Source organism: Spermophilus citellus (genome assembly GCF_964194105.1).
Source record: "Spermophilus citellus genome assembly, chromosome: 2".
Lineage (NCBI taxonomy): Eukaryota > Metazoa > Chordata > Mammalia > Rodentia > Sciuridae > Spermophilus > Spermophilus citellus.
The window spans coordinates 135,720,987-135,745,582 of record NC_138183.1 but is presented as its reverse complement, the minus strand read 5'-3'; the positions used below and the strand labels follow the sequence as shown (position 1 = coordinate 135,745,582).

At 37.5% G+C, this 24,596-nt stretch overlaps 2 pseudogenes across 2 annotated transcripts; both read left to right on the top strand.

Moving 5' to 3' along the window:
- The first annotated feature begins 5,311 nt into the window (after positions 1-5,311).
- Positions 5,312-19,021, top strand: LOC308641590 (von Willebrand factor A domain-containing protein 5A-like; annotated as a pseudogene). The gene is made up of 14 exons: positions 5,312-5,354; positions 5,462-5,664; positions 5,963-6,169; positions 6,280-6,455; positions 6,740-6,854; positions 8,819-8,850; positions 10,591-10,748; positions 10,991-11,079; positions 11,265-11,408; positions 11,780-11,859; positions 12,922-13,036; positions 13,896-14,060; positions 14,302-14,402; positions 19,015-19,021. The product of its transcript is annotated as a von Willebrand factor A domain-containing protein 5A-like (transcript).
- Positions 19,022-19,379: 358 nt separating this feature from the next.
- On the top strand, positions 19,380-20,287 carry LOC308633029 (olfactory receptor 10D1B-like; annotated as a pseudogene). The gene has a single exon. The product of its transcript is annotated as an olfactory receptor 10D1B-like (transcript).
- Positions 20,288-24,596: the final 4,309 nt, after the last annotated feature.

The window sequence follows — 24,596 nt, the reverse complement described above, 5'->3', positions numbered from 1 at the left end:
TCAATGTTCAAAAATACCTAGCAAGGCCAAAGCACAAGAACAGACTTTCATGTGGAGATTCCTCATCTGAAGTAGCCTCTATTTGTTCTGTAATGTACTACACTCATGTATTACCTAAAGGGGTTTCTGTCCACAGGCAGTAGCACATCTTTAATGGTGTCCCATAAAAGTATTATAAAGCTGAAAGATTTCTATTTCCCTGTGGTGTCATACCCATCCTAATGTCATAGCAGGATGCATCATATGTAATGCTGTATTAATGTACCTATTGTGCTGCCAGTTACATACAAGTAGGGGACAATAAATTATGGGAGCTATATAGTATTTGACAGAGATGATAAATGACTATGTTATTGATTTATACATTTACCATACTATATTCTTTACCATTGTTTATAGTGTACCATTTTAAAAAAGAAAACCTTACTGTATACCAGCAGGAGCCTCATACATCTTATGTTTGATTCATATCTTGATTATATCAAGGGCCCATGTTCTTAAATGACCTGGACTTTTGGGTCTGTGTTAGTATACTTTTGATTACATAATAAAGAAAATACCTAATGAAACATGTTATAAAACATGTTCCATAGCTGAGCCATGCATGATTGTTTTAGTTTCTTGAAGAACTTTCACTACCAGATATATACTTCTTTGCTTATTTGTTTGTTTATTGTTTTTTTTCCTCCATTTACAATATAAGCTCAAAAGGGAGAAGAATTTGTCTTTTTTTTTTTTTTTGCTAAATGCCAATGTGCAGAATAGTATCTTCTGTTTTGTATAGAAGCCCAGTAAATACATGTTGACTGAAAGAATGAATTATGTGTTTCTCTAATAAAAGTTTGATCATTGGACACATTAAATATTTTATCTGAAAAGTATAAAATTATCGACTGTATTTGAACAAATGTGAATAAACTCAAAATATAATGCATCCATGCTTTAATAAATATAAAGGTCTGTTTACTTGTTATTGTGCCAGGTTTAGGGTCATTTCACCTATTTATCCTTACAATAAGCAGCAATATATGTGTGTTCTCTGATTCTGTCCTTCCAACCAAATTCTGTGTCTGGTCTGCAGCAGACTTCAAATTCTAAGCTTGTGATTCAGCTAGATCAGAGGATGAATGCTACACATTTTCCCCGCTTTTTTCTCCTGTTGCCAGAAACTTCAGCCAATAAAGTGAACATGTAGCTGAGGAAAGAATATATATATATATATATATATATATATATATATATATATATATATATATATATCACATATGTAATATATAATATATATGAAATATATAAATATTATATATATGATTTCTATCCAGAGAAATAGACCATCCCTTCTCAAAATTAGTTTGTCATATATAATAGTAATATATTTCTGTATTATTGCTTACTACTGATAAAATAAAATTTGTTCTTGTTCTTATGCATTGCTTTACTCTTTATGTGTATGTATTTGTGTTTGTGTGTGTGTGTGTGTGTTTAATTTCACATGCATTAAGATCAGTTAGATCTTAAAAACAACTCAGGGAATTAGCTACACCACTATCCTCATTTTACAGATGTAAGAAGAAAAAAGTTGCCATGACAAATACATCACAAAGACCTAATCAAACTGAGTCTTTCATACACATATATATGCTACATAGATTTTTCTACATTGATATGAACTTCTTTGATCCAGATTTAATAGGTCAATTTGATATATAGAGAATATACAGGGAATTTCATCACAGGGAGTGTTCTTTAGCCAGGAAAATGAGCACAGATATTCTCAGCTATTTACACTGTTACACCAGAAATGTGATTTGCCATCCTGAAGAGACACACAAATCACCATGCCTGGAAAATGCAGACCTTATAAAATGGATGCTATCCCAACAAAGCAGAAGTGTGTACCCAGCCCTAGCACTGGGTATCATGCAGAGACAGAGAATTGAAGTTAGAGTTGGGGAATCAATGACACATGCCCACAATGTTTCTATTAGCAGGGCCAGCACAGCAGCAAGCCCTTGGTAAAGTCTGTTACAGGGATATTTAGCATCTGATATCACTGCTAATGTTACTCTTGCAGCATTTTCACTGGAAAAAACCAGCTCCTTCCCTCTTTGTCTCTCTAACAGTTCCTTTGTAGACACCAGGCAGATGGAAAAAGAAAATATTCTCATGTTCCGGACTTTTACATGATCCAAAGAAGAACAGAAGTACAAGTATTTGTTTAGTAAATATCAGTAGGTGCCTTAGTGGTATAGTTGCTAAATTATAACTGGTCCCTAGAAGGGGGAAGGACTTCCTGGGAAATTTAACTGCATTTGCTTTTCATCAGCTCAGAGGTCTGGGAACTTCAGGAGAAGGTAGGTAACCCTGCTGCCTGCACTGAGATAGAATCCCACCCCTGCACCGGAAGCCTGAGCCTCCCATTTTACCTCCCTTTCCCCTGTCCTTACATTTATTGGTACCTGTCTTCTAGTTGCAAACCCCAGGGTGTGGAACTTAGTACTGGTGTGTTTCCCCTGGATTTCTGCAAGTTTAGTTGTTTAGGAGAATCTTGGGGGAAGGCCTGGAGGGAAAATTTGGCCATCTTCTGATAATCCCCACCCTTCCCATTTTACTATTGCTTTTCTATCTCTCCATCCCTCTACTTCTCCCTTCCTCCTGCTTTTCTCTGGGATAAGTGATGTTTTCTCTGTTTTGTGTATGTTTGTGCTGTCAAATGTGGCTTTAAGTCTCCACCCAACTCAATCATTGCAGCTCCCAAGCCTATCTATGTCAAAACTGAGATTGCTGCTGTCCCTTTTTGTAAATACCTGGGCAATGAGAATCTAGGACTGAAAATTTAAAGATTGAATCACTCTCTGATTCTGGGCAAGCCCCACGCTGCAGCCCAAATCACTTCCTGACTGGCCCAGGTTTTCCACTTCTCATAATAGGCTGTTAGGGTGTGGTCCACTGGATTCTCCTGCTCCTCCCCTCCCTGCCTGCCTGTGACTGCTTCTGTCAGACTCCTGCATCTCCAATGTCCTGTCCTAACAGAGCTCTCAGGCTGAGAGAGAAGCTCTCTCTCCTGGGTAGCTGAGAGCTTGGATTTTTCTCAGTCTTTGGTCTGCTTTGTTCCTGTATGAATCTACTGCCTTAAGTTTCCTGTGGGTGTTATTAGATGTTCTTTCTCTGACTTAGCCTAGACTCTTCTATCTGTCCCACTTAGGGATCATCCTGGAAGCCCTTTTCCTCAACATGTTCTCCTGTTCTCTAACCTGCTACTTTCCTCTTGTGTTGTTTTAAAATGTGGGGTGTTTTACAATGCACTGTTTTTATTCAATTGCCTGTAATAACAGATTTGGAATGAGGAGCCTGGTTATTGCTGTGGATTTGTATAACAAGGCTTGTTGCATAGGAAATACAAGTGATATCACATGGATAATCAGCATGGGCACGATTTCAAATTTTGTTAAAGTGCAGATTTTGTTTGTTTTTCTAGGTGTGGGAGTGGCTGTGTATGTGTGCATGTTTGTGGATCTAACTCAAGGTCTTGTTTGTTCTAGACAAGTATTTCATCACTAGCAAAATCATCACCCTAATATGTGCTTTAAATAATGATTTGGATCAGTATAGTGAGTTTACAAATATTTTTACCCAATGCTTCAGAAAGCTTGGGCAGGGATCCTTCCAGAAGGAAAGCTGTTCCTCAAAAGAGCCCCTGTTTTTGTGCCTGCAATTCCCTTAGGGAAGCATGGCATTCTTTATATTCTGTCCAGGGCTCTGGATAAGCACATGTGTGCTATTGTTCTCCAGCATGCTCTGAGCTACAGATGGTGCCATTTTAACTCTTTAAGTCCTATTTTTAGTTAAAGCCCCTGTTGGTCCTGGAGATGGCAGCCCAAGTCACACTGTGTCAGATCAGGGACAGGCAAGCTAGCACATGATCCAGTGCAGAATGGACTCAAAATGACTCCCTGGAGCATGAGGATTCAGCATTAGGATAAAACCCACCTGTAGGCCCCCTGGATAAAAGAATTGCCATTAAATCATGCTTTTAGTACATAAGATGTATCTCTGTTGATATGTATCAAATTACATGGAATGTACCTCCAAAATGATTATAAAATTTGAGAGGAATATTTAGGACAGTCTGATTTAAAATGTGGGACATGTTGCACGTATACTACTTGAATACTAGAATAATTTGGACATAGCAATTAAAAAAAAGAACTGTGACATGTAAAAGACAAGTCACAAGGCATATGGTACAAGGTCTAGGAGACTTAAGATGCTTTTTACATGGGAGTCTGAATAGAATGATTCATAATGATTAACAGTAAATGTTTATTGAATAATAGTAACAAGGTATAATAATAGTAACAATGCTGGTATCTGTTCCAGTTTAAAAATACTAATGTAGGAATTTTGCATATATTAATCCAAATGTGAAATGAAGGTCTGATGGTTATTATTTTGGAAAGATAATACCAAGTTTCAAGGGAGATTAAGGTTATGAGAGTATAGTGGGAAATGAGGGTCAGAATACCGAGATCTGGAAGCAATAATTTATTAGTAGCACCACAGCTCAGAGGGATATTTGCCAATGTCTAAGCCCTAAGCATAATAGGGCTTATACTTTTATACATAAGAAAATTTGGGGTACATCAAGGTAAGGGAGTTGGTGCAATTCTACTGGAAGGTGCATTCTACATTTCTTATATAGGTACAAGTTTGTCAACAATCTAGGGACTCAGCTCACATGGCTTAGGGATTTTTATGGCACTAAGCCTAAATGGGGATTGTTCTATTCCCACTACTTTTTTCCTGTTTCTGTTACTGCAATTATCTGTTACAGCTACTTGTTAGCCGCTTCAAACCTCTATGGTTAAATGTCATTAAGCAGATTTGCTATGTGTCAGTGTGCGAAACCACAGCCTGTCTGCTCTTAAACTGCTAAAATTCTTATTTTACTCTACCATGGGATCTATTCAATATTCCCAAGGGAACAGTGTATTAAACGCACTTTTGAGCTTTTGAAAAAGTGGAATTGCTATTTTAAGTAGCCTCAAGGGTTTTAAAATTTCCTGTTTAGTGAACCTTGTTGAATCATACAGCATCACCCACCCCCACTCCTGGGAAGGGTTGTCATTTAGAAGGAGCCAAACTATCAGACTCTGTCTCCTTTTCCTCCTCCTTTTGTTCTAGATCCAACCCTAACTTCCTGAATGTATTCTTATGCAAGAGGGAGGCTCATAATGTACTAATATTTGGATGCATATCTCCCAACATGTCAGTCTGCTCATAATGTGTCTTTTCCTCAGATCACCTTGTCATGGAGGGCTCCTGTGGCCTAATCACTCTCCAACAGGAGCCAGGTAAGCCCGATGTCCAACCCTTGTGTACCAGTGCTAGCCCAACCCCTGACCTGCAAGAGGTCTTCTATTATAGCTTGTGGAACTCTTGAAACCTGACCTATCCCCAGCGGCACTCAAGAATTTCTCTGTAACTTTGTCCATCCATGAGTTTGTGACCAGTGTGTCTGCAACCTTAAACTGTGAGAATGAGGAGAAAGTCCCTTTGGAAGCCTCCTTTATGTACCCAATGGAGGAAGACTTTGATGTCTTTAGCTTCAAGGACATGATGGATGGGAAAAAAATTGTGGCAGAATTACAGGACAAGATGGAGGTACAGGAGATGGGTTCTTTGTCTTCTCCCTTCCTTTAATGATTAATGTGAACTCTTTAAGATCTCATTCAAATGCACCTTCACAAAAAGTGCTGGTGTTGGACGCTTTTCCCTCCACTCACGTCTAAATGCTGATTTTCCTGAAATCATTTAAGGATAAATAACTTAAAGGCATTAAAACTCCAGGTGTGAAATAGAGAAGAACCATTAATTTCTTTCTCTAACAGTCTTCATTTTCTTCAGTCCTGTCTTTTCATTTGTTGTTACCTTTCATTCCCATCCCTCCTATTTTCCTTAGGCCCAACACAACTATGAGGATGCCATATCCCAGGGACTTATTGGAGGAGGACTCATACTCCAGAGATGTTGCAATGTGGGGAACCTCCAGCCTGGGTCAAAGGTGGAGCTCACCCTGAGGTATATGTTCAGGAGCTGCCCTTGGACGCTGATGGGGCCCTGCACTATGTGCTCCCAGCCATCCTGAATCCTAGATTCCATCTCCCTGGTGAATCCTTTTCCCCTTTGAATACTGGGGTGGCATAATAGGGGATTTTTTCCTTCATTTTGGGGTGTGCCAAAACTATTAGAAAAACAGAATGAAAGTAATTTTTGTAGAACATCTTATAGATAGTTGCCTTGATATGAAAACTCCTCTAGTCCCCTTGGAGGAACTGCCCTACACACTCAGCATGGTTGCCACCATCAGCTCCCAGCATGGCATCCAGAGGGTCCACTCCAACTGCCCCTTGAGTGCTGTTGAGTTTCTTGCAGATGATAAGACTTCTACTCAGGTAATCAGTAAGAGAGGACTGTTGTTGCCAGGACCCTATTCCTTGGGTCCTGACTTTGTCCAACCCTTCCCAGGTGGTCCTTACTTTTCCCTATTAACCCAGAGGGGGATGCACTGTGCTCCCTCTTCACCCAGGTTTCATATGCTGAGTCTTCTCCTGATTCTCCCACTGCTCCTGGTCATGCTCACTGGTGGAAGAAGCCTGTGGCCCTCAGCTCTGACCTCAGCTTCAGGCAGCAAAGAGTGAAGATTCTAACCTGACTCCCTTGATAGTCCCCAACTCAGGTTTCCTTGGCTGAAGAACACAAGTTTAACAGGGACGTGGAACTCCTGGTTTACTACAGGGAGGTGCACAGCCCCCGAGTATCTGAGGAGATGGGGATGCCTGAGAAGCAGCCAGGTATTTTTTTTATCCCTTTTTACTCAGTTTTTGGCAGATGACTGTCTTAGAATCACTCTCAAATATCCTCACTTCCATTTTCTATCCAATAGCAGCTAAACCTACTCAAGTGAAATATTGAAAGAGCTTCACTGCAGCACACAAAGAGATTGGCTTGGGTGTGCACTGTGGCATTGTCTTATAGGCAAGTTTAAGTAGTAGATAGTTAGATGAATAATGTGAACAAATAATTCATACCAGAAAAGACAGGCATTTATATATATGCAGCAGTGATCAGTCCAGATATAAATGCAAATAAAAATGAGCATATGACATCTTTATATTTTAAAATAACAAAGATTTGCAAATATAATGCTTCATGTTTCAAAAGGTATAGTGAGTTTGGCACTGTCATAGATTACTGTGAACAAAATGTTTTGTGTCCATCTTTTCAAGACAAATTTCACCATATATATCTAAATAAATGCTCAATTTGGTAACTGCAATTTTTGGAATGTTAACTAAGGACATAAATCTAAATACAAATAAAAATATGCACTGGATACACTTTAATAACAATTTTAATAACATCAAGTGTTAAATGATTAAAATTATTTCATTCACTATGCTGTGCCCTCATTAATGTGATAAGTTAATATGTAGCTACTGAAATATTATACATTGGCATTTTGGAATAATTTGGAAGAAAGGCCTCCATGTAACTGGAAGTAAGAAATAAGTCTCACAAGCAGGTTACCACTATAAAATAACATATGCCATAGGGAAAAAGCATTTTTAAAAAAGGACGTATGAGGGCTGGGGATGTGGCTCAAGTGGTAGCGCGCTCGCCTGGCATGCGTGCGGCCCGGGTTCGATCCTCAGCACCACATACCAACAAAGATGTTGTGTCCGCCGAGAACTAAAAAATAAATATTAAAAATTCTCTCTCTCTCTCTCTCTCTCCCCCCCTCTCCTCTCTCACTCTCTCTTTAAAAAAAAAAAAAAAAAAAAAAAAAAAAAAAAAAAGGACGTATGAACATAGTCATTGGGATTAGATTAAGACAATGTTTGGTTTCCTAATTTCTTTTTTAATCCAGTGAATAACCCTTATTGATAGATTCTTCATACATGCATGTAATATTCCTGAAATTCTTTCTTTTTTAAAATTGTGACAAATAATAAAATTTAACACCTTAAATATTTAAAGTGGACAGTTCTGTGACCTTAATTAATTCATCTTTCACCACAATCACCACTATTCATTTCCAAAATTTTATATTTAGCCCTAATTATTAATTTATAATACTGTTTAGTGTCTTAGTAAGTTCAGTTTCTTACTTTTCCCTAATTTTTCTTATTAACTAAATCTTCCTGAACACATATGTGCTTTTCCTAATAACAAAAATTGGTACAACCAAGTCAGTCTATTGTTCTCTTGGGCCTTCCTGGCTGCCTGCACTGGGGTGCAGGGACCATAAAGTGTTACTGGAAAGATACCTCCACTCAGCAGCATTTTCCACATGGTTAGAATGGAGGCATTTTTGGGGACAGTCACATTCACAGTGACATGGTTGGGACTAGACTCATGCTTACACAACAACAAAGCTGTGCAGTTCTCTGGAGTCAGTTCCCACAGGCCATCCCAGGCTCTCATTACTGATATGTGGCCAAGGTAGTTTCATACACTTGAGCTTGCAAAGTGGCATTCTTTGGTGGCCTCACTTGGCAACCATAATTTCTTAGGGCCAGCTGTCCATGATGAGGTCCCAACCTCAAAAATGTTTGTTATAACCAGTTCATCTCCTATGTAGGGGCACTCTCTGCCTTGTACATTAGTTATCTGTGTTTGATTCCTATTGGTGAGCTCTTCATGCCTGTGAAATACATTATTAGTGATTGGTTCTCAGAACATTATTTCATAATGTTCAATTTTAGAAGATAAGGATTGAGATCTCTATCTCTTTTCTTGTCTGATATTTTTCTAGGCCCCATGCAGATGTTCTTATCTACTCCCATGGCCAGTTCTATAGACCACAGGGGGACATCAAGGACATCCTTATCACTCTCATGAATCTCTTCCAGCAGAGATATTCAGGTGCAGCTTTGTAGCTCACATATTTGGTCGATTTGATTTGCTGTACATGTAACCACAAGGAAGCAAATGAAATCTTGGAATGGCAACCTGGCTCAATAAAAACGTTTTATTGTTGTGCCAAATGAAGCATACCAGTATAGAGGGGAAAGCACAACATTATTTTTTAAAAACTTAGAAGAATTTACTATATTAAGGGAATGATGTCTTTTTAAAATTAAAATTTAATTAAAAATAACTGTATAAAAATAACTTTTAGAAATAATTTTATAAAATTATTAAGAGTTCAATATGAGTTCAGTCCTCAGCTAAGTTTCATAAGGGTATTGTATCACTTAGCCAACAAAACAACCATATTAAGTAGATATTATATACCTTGATTTTTCAGATGAGGAAACTGATGATAGCAAGGGGTAGGGTTAAGATTTGAAAAACCTTGTTTGAAAACAAGGAAGCCAAGATTGGTGAAGTTAAAGATAATTTGAAGGAGGCTGAAAGAATTATAGTAGACAATACACATGCAGTGCTCACCATGTATCTGGTGGTATTCTGAACAGTTCATATGTACTAACTGCCATCATTCTTATTCAACCTTTCTGATGTCTCAGGACAGTGGCAGCCCACCAAAACCCGGGTGTCTCTTGTCACAGAAAAGTATCTACCTTACTCATCAAAATAATGCTGCATTGTATATCCATATGTCTGGATTGTATATACATCATTTTTTCAATTAGTCTTTATCAAATATTTTGTGGATGATACCTACTATATTCAGTAGCCTGTTTGATTAGTAGAGTATCCCATGAATAAAAGATTAAACTGAAACAGGATCCATGGTCATATTTTATCTCAGGCTTCTAAGGATTTAATTCTACCATTCTAGATTCAGTTTATAAAAATACAATAATAGTACCTCATTCCATATCCTCTTATATTCTCTGAACTATAAAAGTGGAGTTAATATAATCTAGTCATTCTCATTTCATTTCCATCTCAATAATGATGTTTGAATTCCAGCATCAATTTTCATTCACACCTAAACATAAAATCAGATATAGCTTTAAAAGTTTATCCACTCAGGATGGTCTCCTCTGTTCTTCCTCATCCCATGGTTTATGTGAAGCTATTTGAATTCAACATGAACCCCAGAACTTTCTTTTCTTAGAGAGAATATCAGTGAGTCCTTCATACCAAATCATGCGGAATTTCATTGGTGTGTATATTGCTTATAAATACTCTTATAATTTATGAGCTTCAAAATTATGCATATGAGCATCAACCTTTCAAAGCTGCAATTAAAGACTTAAACAATGACCTTTGTGATAAGATTACCATTGGTTTCATATGAAGAAGGTGTGCCTCTGCAGATAAACTTATCTGCTGCTTCTTTTGGCAAATGCTAGAAAATGTTCATCTCATGTGTCTCACTCATTTGCTAAGCTTCCAGGGACACTGTTAAAAGGGTTGATTATTCTTCCCTTACTTATTTATATGTTTATGCCTCACTTGCCAAAGCCCTTTATAAGCTAATACTGCCTAAGAATCAAACACAGAAATTTAGATTTGAGATTTTCCTGTTCACTATTGAGTTCACTATAATTGATTCCTGGATGCTTTAAGATTCTTGCCCTTTTTTCTCACAGGATCTTTATCCATTTTGTATAGGGAGATCCTTCTGTCATGGTGAGTTTAATCCAGACATTCCTGAAGATGAGGCATCCATGACCTGTGCAAAATTTGTCTTCCTTATGGACTGCACAGGAAGTATGTGGTGCCCCATGAATAACCAGAACCAGTCTCAGTCACGCATAGAGGCAGCCCAGGTAAATTTAATTTCTTCCTCTGAGTCAGATAGACAAGTGAGGGTGAATCTGAGGGGTTAAAGTGGGGTGCATTTGGAGATGCAGGTCTATTCTCCACCTGAGCAGCAGCTGGTATGACCCACTCTGAGGCCTTGGAAGGTAAAGTGGCATGGAACCAAGGTGACAGGCTACAGCCCCAAGAGTTGGCTTGGCAGTGTCTGAGGATGTCCTGTCACTATATCCTTATCCTCTCTACCCTTCAGGAAACACTGATTCTGCTGCTGAAGAGTTTGCCCATAGGCTGCTATTTCAACATCTATCAATTTGGATCTTCCTATGAGAAATTCTTTCCATAAGATTCTGAAAAGACCAGAAAATTAATCTTTTAAAGGAAGGGATTAGATTTGTTAAAGATATTACTGAAGAATTGATCTAGGCTTTGGGGATTTCACGTGGGATTACTATTTGACTTGGATTTCTCAGCTATGTGCAATGTCCAACTGCTGTTCTATCCCTGTGTGTGTTTGTTTCTTTCAGGAAGAGTGTGAACTCTACTTAGAAAACAATGGAGGAGGAGGGAAAGAGTTAAGATCATGAGCAAGGTACCTATGGGGCACTGAAATCTTGGCACCACTTCAGAATATTTACAGGAAGCCCTCCATCCCTGGTCACCCCCTACAGGTAGGAATTGGAACAGACTTAACAGAAGGACACAGGGAAATGAATCAGTCCCTGAGCTTCACTGCAGGGGTTTTAAAATGTGATGTATAATTGGAAGACTCTATTTTATAATACTTAACTCAGTCTGTTGGACAGGGGAACTGCCTTTGTGGATTGCCCCAAAGCCTCTGACAAAGTCAGTGTGTGGAGGAGCTGAAAATCCCCAGAGTTGCTAACAGACCTGTGAGGATGCTGTGCAGTGCCAGGGGAAGTGCATGCCTGTTTGTAGAGCCCTGAAGTCTCTGGAATGAAGCAATTAGGGTTTTCAAGATCAAATTCTGATACCCTACGGTGAATTTAAAGTTTAATGTGTATTTTCTTTCTTTATACAGCTTTTTGTCTTCACAGATGGAAAAGTTGCAGAAACATTTAGTGTAATTTAAAAAGTTCAGTTTAACCACGAGAAACATAGGAACAATCTGAATGTGATTCCTGCTGGGGTGACCAGACCCTAATGGTGCCACTTGCAACCTATATCCTCATAATACCAGTGTTTACATCAGGAATTGTCCTCAATACAAAATATGTATTGTATAAATTTTTGCTATTACTATAGTTATTATCTTATATTCATCCACACAGAACATTTTAGGGAGTTCTAGGCAGAGATCAATAAAAACATTTCAGTTTTGATTTCATACATGAAAATAATGTAAAAGTATGCATGTAAGCACTATATATATAGCATAGGGGACACTTCAAAGTTCATGTTGGAAAAGTACAGTGAGGGCATCAAGATGCTGGCAGAATTTGGTCTTCAGAGAGAATGATACCAAATTAATTGCATTCATCCTAATGTGATGTCACTAGATTTGAGGATGATGACTCACACTAACCCAAATGAAAAAAGACTTGTTATGTAAATCTAAATCCATAGTATTAATTTACAATGGAAACTATTTTTCCTGCTGTTTATATTAGTATTACCAAGGCATTCTCTGTTCATAGATACATTTATTTGGGAAATTAGACAGTTTAAGTATGTTCTGGTGCACACAAACTAGGACACAGTAAGATCTTTCCAACTGAAAATCAGAAGACCACATATTAAGAATAGCCTTCTGGGCAGATCCAGTGCCCTAATAGTACCAGGAAGGTACACGGAAAACGTTTCTATATTTTCTTTCCCTTGTCAGAGTAATGTTCTGCTCAGCATAATGCTTAGTGCCATGTTGATCATTTGGTAGGGAAATGAATGTGGATAGATTTGTTAAGTTTTCAGGTCCCCAGTTCTTTATCTGGGAAATGGAAGAGAAACCTGTTGCTGAAGAGACTCAGCATGCTTAAATTCTACTATTAATTTCAGGTTTTTTTAAAGTTCCCTAAATATACAACATGTTCAATGATTGGCTTCTATTACAGTTCTCATCAGAGAAGTAGATTAACTTATCCTGTAATTGTCACCATTCCTTGTTAATTGTGTAAGTCCATTCTTGAGTGCCCATGTCTAACCTCCATTTATTTATAATTGCAGATGTTTCTCATTTGGCATTGGAGAAGGAATTTCCACCAGCTTAATAAAAAGCATTGCCCAGGTGACAGGGAGCACTTCAGAGTTCATCACAGGTAAAGACAGGATGCAGTTCAAGCTGAGGGGAAAGTCCTGTGTCCAGAGATGGGCAATCCAGACCAAGTATACAGCAGGGTAGGGGACACTGCTGTAAGGGCAGGAGCCCAACTTGCCTCCAGTGTGCATTTTCCCAAAGGCCTGGGCTTTGTCCTTAGCAGGGCTACATGTGGCCTCATACAAATGTGTCCACTGTACATGTGGAATATGGCCCAATTAGTTGGAAGACCAGAAATAAGAATTTAAAAGAGGTTGAGTCTTTTGTATTTGAGAACAAATTCAGAGAAACTGAGAGCTTTGAATGTCATGTTTGAGACTCCAGACCTGTGCTTCAGGACCTTTTTTAGTGGTAAATTGACGGTCCCTTATCAATGCACACAAGGAGATATCTCTGGTTCTATTTCTAAACTCCTCTTTTCTTTTTCTTTCTTTTTTTGGTACTGGTGATTGAACTGTATTTTAATTAGAGACAGGGTCTCATTGAGTTGCTCAGCACCTTGCTTTTTGCTGAGTCTGGCTTTGAAGTTGCAATCCTCCTGCCTCAGCCTCCTGAGCTCCTGGGATTACAGGTGTGCACCATTGCACCCAGCTCTAAATTCTTCTTTCCCTGTTGCTGCCATGTCTTCTTTAGTTCCATTATCTGGATATCAACTTCCCCTAGCATATCTTCATTCACATTTATGCTATTAAATCTCTCAACCTTTGCTTTCTCATGTGTAAAGAAAAAGAAATAATACCTACATCCCAAGATAGTATTAAGAATTAGGCATAACATGTGTTATGTCACATAGCACCTGATACATAATAAACATTCAGTTAATTGTGGGTATCCTTCTCATCCTTATTTGTTTCTGCCTATTTGGTTCCCTTTCCTCCATCAGGCTCTTAGGTCCCTGAAGCACTCTCTACAGCCTGCTATATGCAATATCTCTCTGGGCTGGAATTTGTCTCTTGGTGTGCCTGCTACCATGCTTTCCACAGAACCAACAGCCATGTTTAAAGATCAGAGGTTAATCATATATGCCCTGCTCATTGGGAAAATGCAGATGAGGCAGATTAGCAACTGTCCTGACAATTTCAATAAAGTTGGTAGGTAGATTTACATTTCAGCAAGACTGCAAATCCCAGGGAGAGCCAGACCACCATCTTCCCCATCATTTCAAGTCTCTGATTTCCTGAGCTATCTGATGGCTATTTAGAGATTTTATTGTGCTGAGCTGGGGAGGTGCCACTGTTCCAATCATTTGTCTGGTCATGTCTGCCTTCCATCACTTCTCTAATTTTTAGGCAATTGAGTCTACAGGAGAAGTATGCCTCAAATACATGCTCCAGAACAAGAGTTTTAAGCATAAGCTGACATTTTCTCTACAACCCATGCCAGATGCCAGGTAAGAATTCAGTTTCCCTATTCTTTTCCTACATTTCTCTTCATTTTTCTTCCCTTTTTCTTTTTTTCTGTCATCCTTGCTGTTTGGATTCCTTTTATTGATTTTGTCTTTAATTGTTTCCCTACATTTGCCTTTTTCTTTATAAAACATTCAGTCTTGTCTCTGCTCTTCTCTGCCCTTTTCTTCCCTTTGCCGTTCCTAACATTTGGAACCCAAAGTAACTGTGGGTGTTTTCTGTAAGTCTCAGAATGTTTTGTTTCATTTTTTTCTCTTAGATTCACCATTCACCATCTTCCTAAAAATTCCTTGACCAGAGAAAAGACTTGGGTTTCAGTGAGACCGTAGTTAAAGATAAAGAACTCGTGTTGAAGATCAGCACTGAATCTGGAGACATTAGCTCCTTTACAGAATATATTGCTATAAACAAGGAGCTTAAGCAGCCAGTTCAGGGGACCCCGGCTTACAGGCAGAGTCCAAGGCCAATTCTTTTCAATGATACCTGTAGGAGGCCAAGAATGTGTTTTTCTGGTGAGTTTATCCCATTCAGACTCCCACAGAGTAAGTGTCCTGGATATCTGAGTATACTATTTAAAGGAAAAGCTTGTGAAAGACCTTAAACTGTCTCATTTTCCCTGTGCCTCCACATCCAAGGTTGTCTGGTGAATGTTAAACATTTTCTTTTCTGTACTAAGGAGCTAAAATATGGCCCACTGGCAGAGAGATTTAATATGGAAGGATATTGGAATATAGAAAGTACAGAGAAGCATCAAAAAAACAAACTATTGCCAGGTACAGTGGCACACGCCTATAATCCTAGAGGCTCAGGAGGCTGAGACAGGAGGATCTTGAGTTCAAAGCCATCCTCAGCAAAAGTGAGGGGCTAAGCAACTCAGTGAGACCTGTCTCTAAATGAAAGACAAAATAGAGCTAGGGATGTGCCTCAGTGGTCGAGTGCCCCGAGTTCAATCTCCAGTATCCCCTCCAAAAATAAACCTGTTTAAATCTGAAGCTAATCTATCAATGATATGGTAAATTATCCCCCAGATGGCTGGTGTTGGTAATGTCCTGATACTAGTAGTGGTAGAAGAGAGGACTCAAGAAAAAGAAAAAGAGCCCCTGAAGTTAGTTGGAAAGTTTCTACTTCTCCCCCAGGGAGAAGTAGAAACATTTGTATAGAAGAGGGTCCAGTATCTCAATTTATGTAGTGGAACCAAACTACTAAAAAGAACCATAGTGTATGTGAATCTTTTCAGCAGTACTCAGCAGATTTGGCATAAGAATGGAGCAAGTAGAAAGTTGGGCTAATTTCAATCTTGGAAGTTTGCTAGATAGGTGTGATGAAAGCAAATTAACAATATGGAGTTAAAAATATCAGTAATGGAGTGGCAACTGTTGGACTTGAGATTTAGATTGCATACAGAATAAAGATGAAAGGAAGTTTATATATGGGAAAAATAGAGAAATCAAGACTTATATGTTTTAGATGAGGTAAAATAGGAATGTCTAGGTAAGAAACTGGAAAAAATTAATATTTTAAAAGTAAGATTTTTTAGTTTGTTTTTTATAAATGGCACAATTCTGCATGATAAAAGGCTTATAATGCCTGGGAATGTAAAATTGAAGGAGAAAATAGAGCCAAAGTCATTGAATTTGAGGAGGTTAAGAAGCTTTGCATCAGGAAACTGGGTAGGCTATCTCCATGGGTATGTTGAAAACCTTCAAGATGATGGCAGACCTTACAATGAAGAAGAAGTCTACAATCTGGATTTCAGAAGCCTTAATTCCTAAAAAGGATAATGCAAATCAATTGCAAATTTACCCACTAGTTGTATCATGCCAAGAGAGCTCTCTTGAGAAATATGTATTGAATGTTCTGGTGAGATTGATCCTCATGAACAGATTGTGAGCTAACACATTTCCTCCCCCGCTGCTGCCTTTTTCTCCATCTCTCCCCCATACTTTGTTCAGGGAAACACTAGTGATTCTAAGGATATACAGAACACTTATCCAAATCCCTAACATGAATGGATTAATAATAATCCTCTCTCACAGGGTCAGCTGCAGTCATGCTAGGAAGCAGTAGTGATATGGTGGAAACTGAGCTAAGCTTGGGAATGCCTGGGCTCTTCTGTTGTTTAACCTTAGGAAAGAGCTCTGAGTTCCTGTGTTCATATTTGTAAAATTGGGTTAAGACGAAGCATCTTACACATTTTTTGATAATCAATCCAAGCAACATGAAAATGCACTGGAAAACTACAATAACCACAGATGTTAGATGAAATTGCTTATGAATGAGTATTTAAAATTACAATTAATAGTGAATTTGTTTTTCTTTATAACTCAAAGAAGGAGTCATACTGTTTTTGATTTGAGATACAGATTTATCTTTAACCAAGTTAGTTACCTCAGTTACTTTGATTAAACACTTAGAGACTAAATTGTAAACCTTAAAATATAGGGGAGATACTACCTGTCTAATAAATTTATGGTATTAAGTGAAAGAGATTGTGTTTACAGATCACACAAGCCAATGCCAGAACATAGCAAATGAACAATAAGCCTTAGCTATTATTAAAACTATTGTCTAGCTGGGCTCAGTGGTTCATGCCTGTAGTCCCAGTGGCTCAATAGGTTGAGGCAGGAGGATCTTTGCACTTTAGGCAGCTTCATTAATGTTTCTGAGTTTCAGTTTCTTATCTATGGATCTGAATAGTAATAATAATGGTAACTTATTCTTATTAGTACACTTAAAAAATAAATCAAACTTTTAAAAGTTTGATCCCATTCTTGGAACATAATAAGCATTCATTATATGGGTGTGTGTGTGTGTGTGTGTGTGTGTGTGTGTGTGTGTGTGTTTGTATGTATGTATGTTCTATTATTATTACCATTATCATTACATATGTATTCAAGTATTATTACTATTATCTTTATATATATTCAATTATTATTAATACTATTATCATTACTAAGTGAATAATGAGAAGAAAAGAAACCAGTAGAGGTTCTGTTTTTGGGATTGAGGTCTCTGATAGCTTCATGACTGTGGCATGCTTGGTGGCTAGGAAGTTTCTGTGCAAAGACACAGAATGCCTGGCTGCTGGGAAATCTTCTGTGCAAAGACACAGGATGCCTGGCTGCTGTAGCAATGTTCTTCATGATGCGGCTCTGTGTTAGTCTTATCAGCCTCAACCTTGATCCCAGGCACAAACTCCTGGGAATAAAGGAACTCTCTTGTTAGACAACCATAATGTATCACTGAGCCTAAACCTGCACACATAACAGTAACTTTATACAATGAACTTTCTTGAGAGCTATACAAAGCTCCTAACACATTGCAACTTAGTTTATAACTGAGGAATACCCTGCATAATGTTGCTAAGTCTGTAACCTGCCTAGTAATACAATGACCACTACGTACTAATGATGCCAATGACCTAAAGTAACCTATTGATATAAATAAGGCTTGGCAGCTTGACCTCTCTGCCATTCTGCCATCTTTCTTTCCTGCCTCTGCATTTTGTCTCTGTGTCACTTTTCATTTTCCTTACAGGAACTTACATGTCCCAGGCACCACACCATACTTGACTTGTATAACCTTCCTGATTAGCAGTGTTCTTTGCTTTTATTCTACATGAGTCACCGTATTTCCCACTTCATCAGTAACATGAATTTGACACTTTCCTTGCTGCTGCTATATTTTGCTAATATTTTCAAGTTGCTAAAGTCCATGTAGAATAGATTAAAGGGATAGAAAGAGCACTTTCTTGAGATAGAATTGTGGATCTTAGCATTATCAAATCTAGAGGAATGTAATCTGAAGAGGATGTGATATAAGTCTACTCAATAGTGTTAACAAGACATATACTTGAAAATAATTACAAAATACAAGCATCAATGGAAGGTGCTTAACAAACTATGTTTCAGATGTATAAAATAAAAAAGATTTTTTCTTAGGATTTAGGGGATTTTTAAAAGAATTTTTATTTGTACATTGTAATTATATATAGAGAGATTTATTAGTCATAATCTAACATGAAAATTACAGGATTTGATGAGTGTCATTTGCCAGTATCTTCTCTTTCTCTCTTCTCCTGCCTTCCTTGATCTACTTGTTCTACTCATTTCATATCCCTTCTACTATTATAATTATGGCAATTATTAGTATTATTTTAATTAATGGATTATTATAATATAACTTGTATATATAATATACATAATCATACAAATATGATTATATATATATATATATATATATATATATATATATATATTTAAAAATAAAACATTTTTAAAATGCTGAACCATTGCTTGGAACATAGTAAGCATTCATTAATTCTATATTAATATGTAAAATTGAGATACATGTACATCATGTACATATGATTCATTGTGGTATATTTGTACATGGACATAGCATAATTTGGTAGAATCTGTTTCCCCACACTTCCCCATGTCTTCTGTTTTCTCCCTCACTCTTGGTCCCCTTGCTCCACTCTGTGTGACTCCCTTCTATTTTTATGAGATTCTTTTGTAAGGCGAATAACAGGCAAAGCCATTATTCATATTGAGTGCCTAGTTTCCTAACACTATTTTTTTCTGCTATTTGCAGAGTCTAACGGATAATTGGAGTTTGTTACTTAAAGATATGAGAATTAAAAATATAACTGTGATCAAAAAGATTATATCCATGGGAAAAAGTCTCCTAACTTGGGGATATTTTGAATATTTCTGTAAATTTCTCCTCTTGTCATAGTAAACAATCATTTCTCTTAAAAATAGTTTTTCCAAGATTGGATTGACTGACTCTGAAATAGCCACATCTTTTTACCTGAAATTTTTACATAGATTTTGCTCTTGACTTTCATATGTCCAGTTGCTTCTTTTTAAAAATATAGTCAATGCTTAATAATATGACATTGTCGTACAGATTTTGGTGTTTCAGACTCCTTCTCAGGGTTAGAATTTCTTACAGCTATGAAGATTCCCTTCGTGGTGACTGAGTTTGTTCTGCTAAGAGTCCCAAACCAGAGGGTCTGGAGACCATGCTCTTCATCTTGTTTTTGTCCTTTTACGTCTTCAGCTTCATGGGGAACCTGCTAATCTTGCTGGCAATTATCTCCTCCACTTGGCTTCATACCCCCATGTACTTCTTCCTGTGCAAGCTATCTATTTTTGACATATTTTTCCCCTCTGTGAGTTCTCCCAAGATGCTGTTCTATCTGTCAGGGAACAGCAGAGCCATCTCATATGTGGACTGTGGGTCCCAGCTCTTCTACCATTTTCTGGGCTGCACTGAGGATTTTCTGTACACAGTGATGGCCTCTGAGTGCTTTGTTGCCATATGTTTCCCTCTATGCTACACCATAATCATGAGCCACAGAGTGTGCGCCATCTTGGCTCCAGGGGCCTCATTTTGGGGCTGCATTCAGGCCACCTTTCTGACCACTCTCACCTTCCAGCTGCCCTACTGTGGTCCCAATGAGGTGGACTACTACTTCTGTGACATTCCAATGATGCTGAAGCTGGCTTGTGCAGACACTTCAGCCCTGGAGATGGTGAGGTTCATCAGTGTTGGCCTCATGCCCCTCAGCTGCTTCCTCCTCATCCTCACCTCCTACAGCTGCATCCTTTGCTCCATCCTGCAGATCTGCTCTGCAGAGGGCCACCACTGTGCCTTCTCCACCTGCAGTGCCCACCTCACGGCCATCCTGCATTTCTACATGCCAGTGGTCCTCATCTATCTAAAGCCAACCCCAAGCCCCTGGCTGGATGCAACTGTGTGTGTCCTGAATAATCTGGTCATCCCCATGCTGAACCCCTTGATTTATAGTCTCAAAAATAAGGATGAGGAAGGTCCTCCACCTTCTGAGCTTCCTTCCTGAATAATTGTAGAGAGAGATCAGTAGCTAACACTTCAGCCACACATCATAGCTGATGAAATACTTTTATTTGGATTGCGTAAGGTATTATTATTATCTCCATTTTAGGACTGGGGGACTGAGATGCTCTGAGTTAAAGTGACTTGTCTCAGGATGTGTGAAGAACAAATAGCAAAATGAAGACTCCAGGGTTGGTCTTCTGACACTGGGAACCATGTTTTTTTGTGGACATTACAGGGCTCATAAAGAGAAAGAGAACATTTCCCAGAAGGCAGAAAAAAAAATGGACCTTCTGCTTCTCAGTCTTAATTGTCTTCAACCTTTTTCATTCCTAAACCTCATATTCTTCTCACACTGATATTTTTTCATGTTAGCTACAGTGTTTGTCTCCCCAAACCATTAGACAAGCCATCATTTTATTGGCTAAAGGGTTGTTAGGGAAATGAGAGAGATGTATCCTCATGGCTTCCAATAGCATCCTATTACTTCAGAACTACAAAGAATGTGTATAAAGAAAATGCTTCTTGCTAGGACCTTGGGCAGGTTTCTCAGTGAAGCAGAAATACCAGTATTCTATACCACTTACAAACCATGACTTTTGGGCTTAGACCTGGATATAGGCATTGGTGGTAGACATCAGCTTGTAAATGGGAAGAGAGAAGAGATAAAGGGATCCATGGAGAGGGGATTGGGCTGTGATTCCATGTGAGAAAATCTGGACTTGTCTTTGCCTCATTCAGTATAATCAATGGGCAATGCTGAGTATTGCTGGGTTCCAGCTATTGTTTTGCTGTGTTTTGGGCTTCTTTGTTTTACTAAAAGGGTTTTGCTCTGATTTATCATCCTCTATTTATTGATTTTTTTGGTTCAACTAGGCTATGAATGAGAAATATTTCATTTCAATCAGGCCAGGTATAATTTTCATGATCAAATTTTAAAAGTATACTATCATGCTTGGGAAACGCTGCTGCTGTAAAGTTTGTTGTGGAATGAATTTGATCAAATTATGTCATTTCATTATATATGAATATATCACAGTGAAACCCCCTATTGTGTATAATTAATATGCAACCATAAAAATGTTTTTTAAAAACCAGATGTGTCTGCAAATTAAATGGAAATTATTTGAAAAAAAATTATAGAGAAGAAAAGATCCTGGTAAGAAGGTGATAGAAAAGGAGTGGGTAGAGACAGAAGAAAGGCTTTTCTTTTGTCTTCTCTTCTCATAATTAGAAAGCAGCCAAGGAACCTGCCAGGCCCAACCAGCAGTATGTGTCTGCCTGTAACCACCAGGGTGAACTGGCACATGGTCCAGGAAGGTAGGCAAACTTTTGCCTGATATTACGGTGAACCTCCTAAAATCCTTCTATTGCAGCAGTTTACCTTTTCCTTTTCAGTAAACAAAAGCCTAAAAGGGAAGTGGAAATACATCTCAGATTATTTGAAATTTACTGCATCACAAACCCTTCTCATTTCTCTTAGGATCTACTCTAATGATTCCCTTCCTCAGTTTCCTGGCTACATATGGTCATTCAAAACAGAACAATCTATAAGAATAAAATATGGGCTCCTGCTTCTTTTCCAATTCCTGTTTCCAAGTAGAGAAAGATCATTTTAATTCCAATTATTCTAGACCCTTTTACTCTCAGAAGGTAAGAGGACTTTCATGAACTTGAGTCTCCTTATAATATAACAGTGATTCCATAGATCTACCTGAAAATGATTATTCATTCTTTCTGCAACAAATCTGAAGGCAGAAAATTATCTTTTTTAATAATTCAACTCATACAGCTTCCAGGTATGTTTAATGGTAAACATATAAAGATAAAACATATCTTTATGGCTATAGATCCTCCCTTTGAGGTTTCATACAATAGATGTTTGTTTTTACTGTCATATAGATAATAGGTGTAAATTATTTTGATCTAAATATTAAATTTTTCTGAATAATTGCAATCTATATACCACCATCATAAAATATAGCCTTCCAGAATTAACACAACTCACCAGATACAGTTTCTCTTGGGTATCTACCACTTCCCTCATTTTGAATACTCTCTTTCTTATAAAGAAATTACTGGTATTTATAGGTGTTTCTTCTCTGGATCCAGGGACTTTGATATGGGGAACTGTCAGGTCATTGCTTCTCCAGTTTGAATGTTGTGCAGAGCTCACTCATTTCTACTTATATGTCTACACTCAGGTTCCCTTAAAAAGCCTTCTTTGATCCCACTCTGGGCTAGCACCGTAATGACCATGTTCCTATAGGACCCCACAGTCATGTTCAGCAAAGTAAATTAGTGTTGGCCTCCTGTCCCCTTCAAGATGGTATCATTCTGAAGATGAGGAATTCTATAGCATTTGTGTCCTTATGCTGAATGCCCACAACAAACATTTGACTTATCCTTGTCAAATTTGTTTTAAGATTAGTTCACATTCACAGCCCAATACTATCAACTTGAATCATTACAATTGTATAATTTTCCACAACTATTTTCTACTTGGGAATTCTCTTCAACCATACTGATTTCAGTCCTCCTTAGCTATATTCATTTTTTCACTTTTGTTCTAGTGGATTTTTATCTCTGATAAAAGTCATAGAAGAAAATGTTTGGATTGAAGACGTGCCTGCCTTATGTCTGTAACTTCTTCTCTTCTTTTTTTCTTTTCTTTCTTTTTCTTTTATTATTTCTTATTAATTGTGCTGCTCTAAACATTGGTATACATCAAACTCTATAGTATATTGACCTTAATTTTTTTGGATAAATACCAGAGAGTGCTATAGTTGGATCATATGATGTTGATATTTCTAGCCTTTTGAGGAACCTCCATGCTGATTTCCATACTGATTCTACTAATTCATATTTCTACCAACTGTGTAGAAAAGTTCTTTTTCACTCATTCTTATTATGTTCAACTTACTATTGTTTTTTTTTCTGTGTTAGCCTCTGGTTTGGGGATCTTATCTAAAGCCCTTACCATCAAATCCAAGGTCATAAGGGTTTAGTTTTGTGTTTCTTTTCCTAATATTCTTAGAGTAATAGATCTTATATTTAGTTCTATGGCACATTTCTAATTGCTTTTTGTGAACTGTATGAAAAAGCAATCCAGATTAATTGCTTTACATGTCCCAATTTAATGGACCTTGTATCATTTGTTGAAAAAAAAGTTTTTCCTCATGGAATTGTCAATAAAACCTTATAATAACTTAATTCTTCATAGGTATGAGTTTATTTTTTGTATTTCCAATTCTATTTTATTGAACTGTGCATCTGAACTTATGGAAATACCATACTATGTTGATTATAGTTACATTGTAGTAACTTCTCAAGTAGGAAATATGAGAACTCCAAGTTTATTCTCCTTTCATCAGTTTGCTTTGATATTTTATGACCCTTGAATTATTGTAGGAATTTTACAGTTTGTAATTAACTGCTACAACATAGCCAGGATTTTAATAGAGATTACACTAAGTTTATGCATCAATTTGGGAAGTACTGCCATTTTGACAAAATTGAATATTGTTGATTCAGGAATATGGTATGTATTTTCATTTAAGTAGGGCTTTTATTCCTTATAACAATGTTTTGTAATTTTAGGCAAATTGCCTTGCATTTATTTTATTTAACTTATCACAAAATATTTTATTCTTTTTCAAGTCATTTCAAATGCAATTTTTTGATTGTTCATTGACACTGTAGAGAAATAAAATTCAGTTTTTCTATTGATCTTGAATTCTCCATATTCATGAACTTTAAAATTCATCCTCATAATTGTTTCCTAATGAGTCCTTAGTATTTTCCATAGACAAGCTTGTGCCATTTAAAAATAAAGATGGTTTTACATCTTGCTTTCAAATCCGTTTGCCTTTTAATTTTGTTTTCTTGCCTGATTGCACTAGCTGGATCTTGTTGTATTCTGTTGAACAAAAGTGCTGGGTGTGGACATCTTGACATGTTCATTACATTTGGGAAAAGTATTTCAAACTCCTTTCCTTTTGTGATATTGGCTGTATGATTTTTGTGTTGTTGTTATTTTAACATCAGCAAAATATTTGCTCTACAGAGCATTTGAAATTATTAGAAATAAGGCATGAAAAGTTCTCAAAACAGTCAATCATAGTTATCAGAACAGTTCTTTGGATTATCAGGAACTAGTTACTAATAACCACTCTTTTGCCAAATAATACAGATTAGGAAAATGCTTCTATTTATTGACATGTCCCATATTTGGGGGATCTCAAGGTTTTGGGCTGCAAACACAGATGAATAGGGGCCAAAGAAGTAGAAATATGGCTGAAAAAGCTTGAATT